The following is a 9,668-nucleotide window of genomic DNA, read 5'->3' as shown; positions in this document are numbered from 1 at the left end:
GAATGGGCCTTCCCCCTTTTAAGCACAGTCTCTTAGTAAACTTGCGGGCCTTGATCAGAGAAAAATTTGTCTTGGCTTCATTCTTTTCTCGCCGTCTAGTCTCTCTCTTTCAGCCCTAGCCTGCCTTCCAGGAATACCTGGTTCATGTAGGCCGCAGGCCAGCCTCCTACTACACTGGAGGCATGACCTCAGACCACTCTCTGCTACACCTGCTATCTCTTCTACTATCTACTACCTGGACAACATTTATGCTGTTAGTCAATGTGGAGAAGTACAACATTAAGGGCTAAAATAGTCCCCCAGTAGTTCAGTGTTCACATATTCTTTTAGGAAGTCAAAAACTGTATGCACCGACAGTAGCTCACAGAAAGGGGAGGCAGAAGGCAGGTGCCTCTATGTGGGCTCTAGAAATCCATCCTTCTATAAGCAATACATCTTTTAATCTGAAAATCTACCATACCTGGAGCCATCCTCCCAAAATTAGGAATCATGGAAGGCATGGCTACTTGTCTTCTCAAAGATCAATCATCAATATAAAGTCCTTGGTTTTGGCCAGGTCAAACCTGGTAATATATAGGACTTCACCCTGGGTCAGCAGAGATGGTCAGAAAAGTCTCCAACCATCTCTGAAGTTTCAAACCTAAGCAATACCCTAACAAGTAACAGACTGCCAGGTAACAGGAGAGGCAGATGGTTATAAGTGTAGTCTCACATTTAATGAGGTGCTATCAAAGACATAGAGCCTTTCACTTATACCCACAAAGAATTGGGAATCTGAGCTTTAAGTTGGGATGGGACACTTCTTCCTTAACATCAAGAAGCTAATTATAGAAGAATTTAGGTTCTTTTAGCCAAGAAAAGGTACCTAATATGCACAAGACCCACACAAGGCCAGTGCTATATGTAAGGGAAGGATTCATGAAGCATCACTTGAGGATTTATATGCAGGTACAGCACAGGCATAGACATGTTCTTCAATGTTGTAAACACTGATAAGGTTTCCATGTTCCTGTACCTAACCCCTGCCTCACCCTTTCACTTTTAAGCAGTCATAGTGTGACTCCTGGGTCTTTTACGAAAACTACATGAAACTCCGGTCTGCTTCCCCACCCAGACCAGATCAGCAGGCCTGATACCCTCCTACATCCTATAGCTGAAAGACCCACAATGTGAGGATTCCCCCACGTTCTGACTCAGGAGAGGCGACACCCCAAATCACTCACGAGGAACGGTCTTAATACAAACTGCAAGAGGTTTATTTGGGAAAGACCAGTGCACTGGGAACGACTCATATCCCACACAGGTAGAGGAGTTAATGATGAGCTCAAGGGGTAAGGGATTTATAAAGACACAAAAACTGCAAACACCTGGCATTGGGCTATAGAAAGGCAAAAACCGCAAACACCTAGCATCCTGGAACAATGGGACTATTTTGGACACAGATCTAGGGGCTTAAATAATTTTTTACTCTCTGTCAGGATCTTTTACAGCCAGCAAGTCTCCCAGGAGGTCAACAGTAACCAGGGACACAGGTGAGAATCTCACCCAAATGCCCACTCCAGCTGGGATATGCATAGAGCCCAGCTGACATGGGACCCACCCAATCTCTTCCTTCCTTCCAGTCTGCTCTTCCACCTGGGGCAAATCAGCAGGCTGATACCCTCCCACCCTCCCACACCCTGCAGCTTGTTGGCCTCCCAGAAGGTCCAAAGTAAGGAGGGACACCGACTGGCTCCCTCCCCAGAGGTCAGCAGTAATCAGGGACTCAGGAGGCCTGTTCTAACCAGAGACACAGGAAGCCCACCCTAACCAGAGAGCAGACTGCCTGATCCCCAAGAGACCAGCTATAACCCAGCTCACAGAGCTCTACATGTCTCCAAGGAGGCCAGATCCAGTCAGAGACATGACATTTAACACCAGGGATAACCAGATGAGGCAAGCTCAAGATGATAAGCAACAGAACCTGATGCAATTCGGCACCAGAAGAACCCAGTTCTCCNACCACAGCAAGTCCTGGATATCATAACCCACCTGAAAATCAAGAAAATGACCTCAAATCCCATCTCATGAAGATGATAGAAAGCTTTAAGGAAGATATAAGTAACTACCTTAAAGAATTACAGGAAAATACAGCCAAATAGGTAAAAGCCCTTAAGAGGAAACAAATCCTTTGGAGAAACACAGGAAAATACAAACAAGCAGGTGAAGTAATTGAACAAAACAGTCCATGACCTGAAAATGGAGATAGAAGCAAGAAATCATAAACCTGGCAATGGGAAACTTAGGAAAAAGGTCAGAAGCTACAGATACAAGCATCACCAACACAATACAATAGATAGTAGAGAATCTCCAGCATAGAGGATACTATAGAAGAGATTGGCACATTGGTCAAAGAAAATAACCAAAATATCCTAACCCAAAACATCCAGGAAATTCAGAACACAATGAAAAATCAAACCTAAGAATAATAGGAGTAGAAGAGAGTCAAGAGTCCCAGCTGAAGGGGCCAGAAAACATCTTCAACAAAATCATAAAAGAAAACTTCCCTAACTGAAAGAAATGACAATGACCATAAACATACATGAAGCCGCAGAACACCAAAAATAGATTGGAACAGAAAAGAAAATCCTCTCCTCAAATAAAAATCAAAACACTAAATGCACAGAGCAAAATAAGAATATTAAAAGCTGTAAGGGAAAAAGGCCAAGTAATATATAAAGGCAAACCTATCAGAATTACACCAGACTTCTCAACAGACTCTAAAATTCAGAAGATCCTGGACAGATGTCATGCAGACCCTAAGAGAACATTAATATTTGTCAGCCCAGGATTCTATACCCAACAAAACTCTCAATCACCATAGATGGAGAAATCATAATATTACATGACAAAGTCAATTTAAACAATATTTTTCTACTAATCCAGTCCTACAGAGGATACTAGAAGAAAATCTCCAACACAAAAATGGTAACAACACCCAAGAAAACACAAGAAATTAAACATTTCATAACAAACACAGAAGAGAATCACACACTAATGCCACTTCTAGCAACAAAAAAATAACAGGAACTAACAATCATCTGTCTTTAATATTTCTCAACATCAAAGGACTCAATTTCCCAATAAAAAGACACAGGCTTACAGACTGGATGCATAAACAGGATTCAAAATTTTGCTGCATACAAGAAAGTGACAAAGACAGACACTCCCTCAGAGTAAAAGGCTCTAGGAAGTTTTCCCTAGAAACAAGCTGGTTGTCATTCTAATATTTAATAAATTAGACTTTCACCCAAAAATTATCAAAAGAGATGGTGAAGGACACTTCATATTCATCAAAGGAAAAATCCACCAAGAGGAAGTCTCAGTTCTAAGCATCTATGCCCCAAATGCAAGGGAAAATACATTCGTAAACAAAACTTTACTAAAACTGAAAACACACATTGAACCTCACACATTAACAGTGCTCCCACTCGTACCAATGGACAGGTCCGTGAAATAGAATCTAAACAGAGACACAGTGAAACTAATAGAAGTTATGAAACAAATGGATTGAACAGATATCTATAGAATATTTTACCAAAAATAATATACATTCTTCTTTATCACCTCATGGAAACATCTCCAAAATTGAGCACATAATCAGACTCAACAGATATTTAAGGATAATCATACTCAACAGATACATAAAGATGGAAATAATCCCATACAGTCTATCAGATTATCATGAGGTAAGGTAGGACTTCAATAACAACAAAAACAATAGAAAGCTCACATACTCATGGAAACTGAACAACTACTTGCTCAATGATAATTTGGTCTGGGAAGAAATAAAGAAATCAAATACTTTATAGAATTCATTGAAAATGAAGGCACAACATACCCAAAATTATAGGACACAATGAAAGCAGTCTTATGAGAAAAATTCATAGCACTAATTGCCTTCATAAAACATTGGAGAGGTCCACACAGGCAACTTAACAGCACACCCGAAAGCTCTAGAACAGAAAGAAGCAAACACACCTAAGAGGAGTAGCTGGCAGGAAGTAATCAAACTCAGGGCTGAAATCAACCAGTTAGAAACAGAGAATTATACAAAGAATCAACAAAACCAAGAGCTGGTTCTTTGAAAAAAATCAACAAGATAGCTAAACCTTTAGCCAAACTAACTAAAGGGTATAGAGACAGTATGGAAATTAAGAAAATCAGAACTGAAAAGGGAGACATAACAATTGAAACTAAGGAAATTAAAAAAGAACACCCTCATAGAAGAAATGGGAGGGAGATGAGATAGGGAATTTCTGAGGGGTGGGGACCTGGAAAGGGAATAACATTTGAAATGTAAATAAAGAAAATATCCAATAAAATAATTATCAGAACCTACTCCAACACCCTATACAGTTTTTTGAAAGAATCCTGGAAAATCTAGATGAAATGGATGACTTTCTAGACAGGTACTGTGTACCATAGTTAAATCAAGATCATAGAAACTATCTACATTGTCCCATAACTCCTAAAGAAATAGACATAGTCATTAAAACCTCCCAACCAAAAGTCCCAGAGCCATTATGGCTTTAGGGCAGAATTTTACCAGACCTTCAAAGAAGAACTAATATCACCACTCCAGAAACGATTCCATACAATAGAAACAGGAGGAACAGTACCTAATTCATTCTATGAAGTTGGTTTCTCTGACACTTAAACCACACAAAGACCCAACAAAGAAAGAGAACTTTGGACCAATTTTGCTTATTAATCCATACAAAATATTCAATAAAATTCTCACAAACAAAATAAAAAATATATCAAAACTATTGTTCACTATGATCAAGTAGGCTTCACTGCAGAGATGCAAGGGTGGTTCAATATATGAAAATCCATTAACATAATCCACTATACAAACAAGCTCAGTGAAAAAAAATCACATGATCATCTCATTAGATGCTGGAAAAGCATTTGACAAAATACAACACCCCTTCATGTAAAAAGTATTGGAGAAATCAAAATTTCAAAGTCCATACCTAAACATAAGAAAGACAATATACAGCAAAACAACAGCTAATATCTTACTAAATGGAGATTTACTTGAAGCAATTCCACTGAAATCAAGAACAAAATAAGGCTGTCCACTCTTTCTGTATCTACTCAATATAGTCATCTTTTTTTTTTTTTTTTCCGAGGCAGGGTTTCTCTGTATAGAACTCAGAAATCCACCTGCCTCTGCCTCCCAAGTGCTGGGATTAAAGGTATGCTCTACCACACCTAACTTCAATATGGTCATCTTAAGTTCTAGCTAGAGCAATAAGAAACAAAAGGAGATTAAGGGGGGGTCCAAGTTAGAAAAGAGTCCCGTACAGATTGGGGGAAACATCTTCCTTAACCCTGTATCTGAGAGAAGTCTACTTCCCAAAATATATAAAGAACTCAAGAAGCTAACCTCCAGAAACCCAAATAACCAATTTAAAAATGGGATACAGAACTAAACAGAAAATTCACAGCAGAGGAATCTTGATTGGCCTAGAAGCACTTAAAGAAATTTTCAAAGACCTTAGTCATCAGAGAAATACAAGTCAAAAGGATCCAGAGATTGCACCTCACACCAGTCAGAATTGCTAAGGTCAAAAACTCAAGTGACAGCACATGTTGGCAAGGATGTGGAGAAAGAGGAACACTCCTCCAGTGCTGGTGGGATTGCAAATTTCTACAACCACTCTGGAAATCAATCTGGAGGTTCTTCAGGAAATTGTAGTAGCTCTACCTGAAGACCCAGCTATACCACTCTTAGGCATATACCTAAAACATGCTCCATCGTACCACAAGGACATGTGCACCACCGCAATCATTGCTGCCTTATTTGTAATAGTCAGAAGCTGGAAAGAACCCAGACGTCTCTCAAACCAAGAATAGATATAGAAAATGTGGTTCACACAAACACACACACACACACACACAGCATGGTCGAAACCTTGGGACTCTCTGGCAGGGGCTGGTTCCAGTGAGAAAAGGATTAAGCCAAGAGAGTTGGTGCTCTAGTCCCAACATCATCAGTCAGAGTCACCCCTATAGGAGATACAAAAGAACAGACTGTTAGTCCCTATAGAAACAACAAACAGATCTTTAAAATAACTCACAAATGGGTGGTGAAAGCTAGCCAGCAGATTCTTCCTGTTGTACTGAGGAGAAAACAAAAAGGAATACAGCTGTGAGCCATGTAGCAGAGGGTCCACATCCACTCATCCTTTCTAGAAATCAGCACAGGGCTATGGAACATCTTCCAAGACCCCATGGCTATGACCCTCCACCTTGTCCACTGCTGGAATTCAACATCCACTTTAGTCTTTTCTTGTCACGACACTGATGAAAAATCTGACAGCCAAGGCACAGAGACAGGAATGGAATTATTGCAGCACCACACAAAGCACAGGGACAGATTTACCATATGGACTGATAAACACATGGAAAGACTCAGACAGGAATGACTGGTGTCCAGACCCTTCTGGGTCTGTAGTCTTGGAAGTGTTGGGGTTCCCAGCTACACACCAAAATGTTGTGCCAGCAAGCATTTGAGAACCCCAAAATATCCCCAAGGAGAAGACTCCAACGTAATGGCATTAGGGTCTCTTTACTACAAGGTTGAGCTTGGGCTCTCCACCAGCACTGACACAGCAGGTCAGGAAGGTGGAGCAGCCCTGAGCCCTCTTCAGGATAAGATTTTATAGGAAAAGGCAAGCAAGCAAGGGGATTTAAGACAAAGTGGGAGTGGGTGGGTAGGGGAGTGGGGTGGGGGGAGGGCATGGGGGGACTTTTGGGATAGCATTGGAAATGTAAAGGAGGAAAATACCTAATTAAAAAAAAAAGGCAACAGGAGGGTGATTTGAAGCAAAACCATGAAAAATCACAAATAGTCTGAAAGTACACCTGAAACAATCACAACAATCTTTGATTGATTGTTGTTAGGAAGTGGCAAGGGAGTAACTCTGGGGTATGGGCCCAGAACAAGCCATGGTGTCCTTCTTGGTACTTGGGTTTAGCTCGGGTGTAGCTGTAGGTCAAATTTTCAGGGCTGTTTTAAAATTTTTTGTTTGTTTGTTTTTTCCAGACAGGGTTTCTCTGCATAGTCCTGGCTGTCCTGGAACTCACTCTGTAGACCAGGCTGGCCTCGAACTCAGAAATTCACCTGCCTTTGCCTCCCAAGTGCTGGGATTAAAGGCGTGAGCCACCACTGCCCGGCTGTTTTAAAATTTTTAATATGGAGGCTAGTCCCAAGATGGCTTGGCATCTCAATGTGAGGGATCTCCTCAGCTGAAAACACTTAGTGTACCATGTATCAACCATGTAGAAATCTTACAATGTGTGATTCACTAAGCTCCTCTGATGGGATATGTTATGTAACAAATTAATGACATCATTGATCGTCTCTATATTTACAAAAATCTCTTATTTGAGGCGTCTGAAATGCATTGGTCTTAATGATTACCATGACTCCAAAATGAAATAGCATTGGCATCTTTCCCTTACTCATAAGGAAGGTCGGGGAAGTTTGGCATTCCTCTGTCATCAAAAACAAACAAAAACAAAACAAAACAAAAAACCCACAGCACCTGCAATCTGAGTCCTCAGGATGATTGTAGAAGCTAAGGGTTCCACGATATCCAACCAGTTAACAAGTTCTATTCAGTGTAGGGCTTCACTTGAGCCAAGGTGAAAGAAAGGCTTACCAAGTAGGACAGCAGTCATAGGCTTTGCAAAGTTGTCCAGCCTGGGTCCTCTGCTCAGGGAACAATTTCAGGAGTCTGTGCCTACCAGTAGGAGACCCTAGAGAAACAGGTTGGAAGCCAGAACACAAGCCAGACATGTCAGCCAGACCTCATTCTTCAGCATGATAGAACCTGCTACTGTGTAGAAACTGTCTACAGGAGAAGGGTCCTGGATGCAGCAGTATGATTTGAAACCAAAGGGTGGTAGAATGGATGCCACATGTACCATGTTTGGTGGGAAGAGGTGTGGCTAGGAGTGAAAGGTGATACCAGGGCTGGTGATACCAGGAAGGTTCCTAGGGGTGACGCCATACTCCGTGGTTTGCTCCTTTGGGCCATCACACTGGCCCATGCAAACAGAATGGTACACGCTGCTCACATGAACACACCTGTGCACACTCCTCCAATCAGAGGGACATTTGTCAAGCACCCAATAGGCCATACCTCTCATCTCAAGTGGGTCTCAAGCATAATGGCCTGAGGTTTGCCCTGCTCCTCTCCACTGCTCTTGCTACAGTGCATATGTGTACTCCTGAGCCTGATCAGGCCTGTTTCCTCTTCATGGAAAATAGTGCAAGAAGCAGCTGTGTCTAAATACCCATGTGCAACTCTGTGGGATTCCTAGATTCCTGGGAAGGCTTATGTCTATGAGATTGGAAAACTGAGCCAATCTTAGTTAATGGCCTGGACTCTTTGTTATGACTACAGAAATAGCATTTGGTACAGAAAATGGAGAAAAAGGGTATTTTTCCCGTCACTGATTCTTATAGAGTCCAGCCTTGTGGATGTAGAGAGAACACAGTCCCAAATTACAAATATCAGTTCTTGATAGCTTTACCTTAATCTTAGGCCATACTTCTTCCTCCATGAACAGAGGATAATAGATACATCCCTTCATGCATAGCCTATTAAGTTTAATTTGAAAAGGATGCCTTGCATATGAAAAAATACCAAGTCAGGAATTCCTGATTTTGACCTATGTGTGGTTAGTACAAGCCTGCAATCTCAGCACTGGGAAAGTTAAAGCAGAAGTATCTTCAGTTGAAGAACCAGCCTGGGTTAGGGCATAAAACAATATCATCGTGAAATGAAAACATACTCAGTGGATGCTCTAAACACCCATGGCCAGCCTGAGATCCTTAGCAACTGTAACTCAGAAGTCATGAAATCAACTAGGGAAACTCTCAATATCATATGTTCTAGAAAACATTGCTTCAGTTATATCTTTTTTTGGCTCTTTTTTTGCCATATTTATACCTTTAATTATTGAACATATTTACAGAGGTACTATGGAACTCTATGTACATCAGTCTTGACTCCATCATAAATATTTGCTGACCTCAAACTCCCTTTTTATGAAAGCCATGTGCCACTATATTAGGACAGATTTCTGTTTCTTACAGGATAGGCTGTTCCCATATCTGAGGTGTGTAGATGACAACATACAACAGTGCAGGTCACCTGGACCAGTTGGGCATCATCATCATCTAGGTTATTTTCATCATTATCATCATCACCATCACCATCATCATTTTCATCATTATTTCATGATAGGGTTTTCTGTGTAGTTCTGGGTGTGTTGGAACTCTTGTCATAGACACAGCCGACCGTGAACTCACAACCCTGAACCTCTGACTCCCTAGTACTGGGATTAAAGACATGAGCTATTTCCTGCAATTTATTATTCTAAAGGAAACTAGATTTAATCCACAAGGGAAGGGGCCTTATGCATGGTTCCATTCCTACCTGTTACTTGGGTGAGGACATGGTGGTTTAAAAATGACATTAGCTGGTGAATCAACACTTGACAGTCACCCCTTCTATCAATCAGAAACATTTTGGATGGCTTCCTATTGCTAAGGAAATGTGATCCAATTAACTATCACATTCATGCAAACACACACACACACACAC

This window comes from Mus caroli, chromosome 14 (genome assembly GCF_900094665.2).
Source record: "Mus caroli chromosome 14, CAROLI_EIJ_v1.1, whole genome shotgun sequence".
Classification (NCBI taxonomy): Eukaryota; Metazoa; Chordata; class Mammalia; order Rodentia; family Muridae; genus Mus; species Mus caroli.
Note: the sequence above shows the minus strand (reverse complement) of the source record.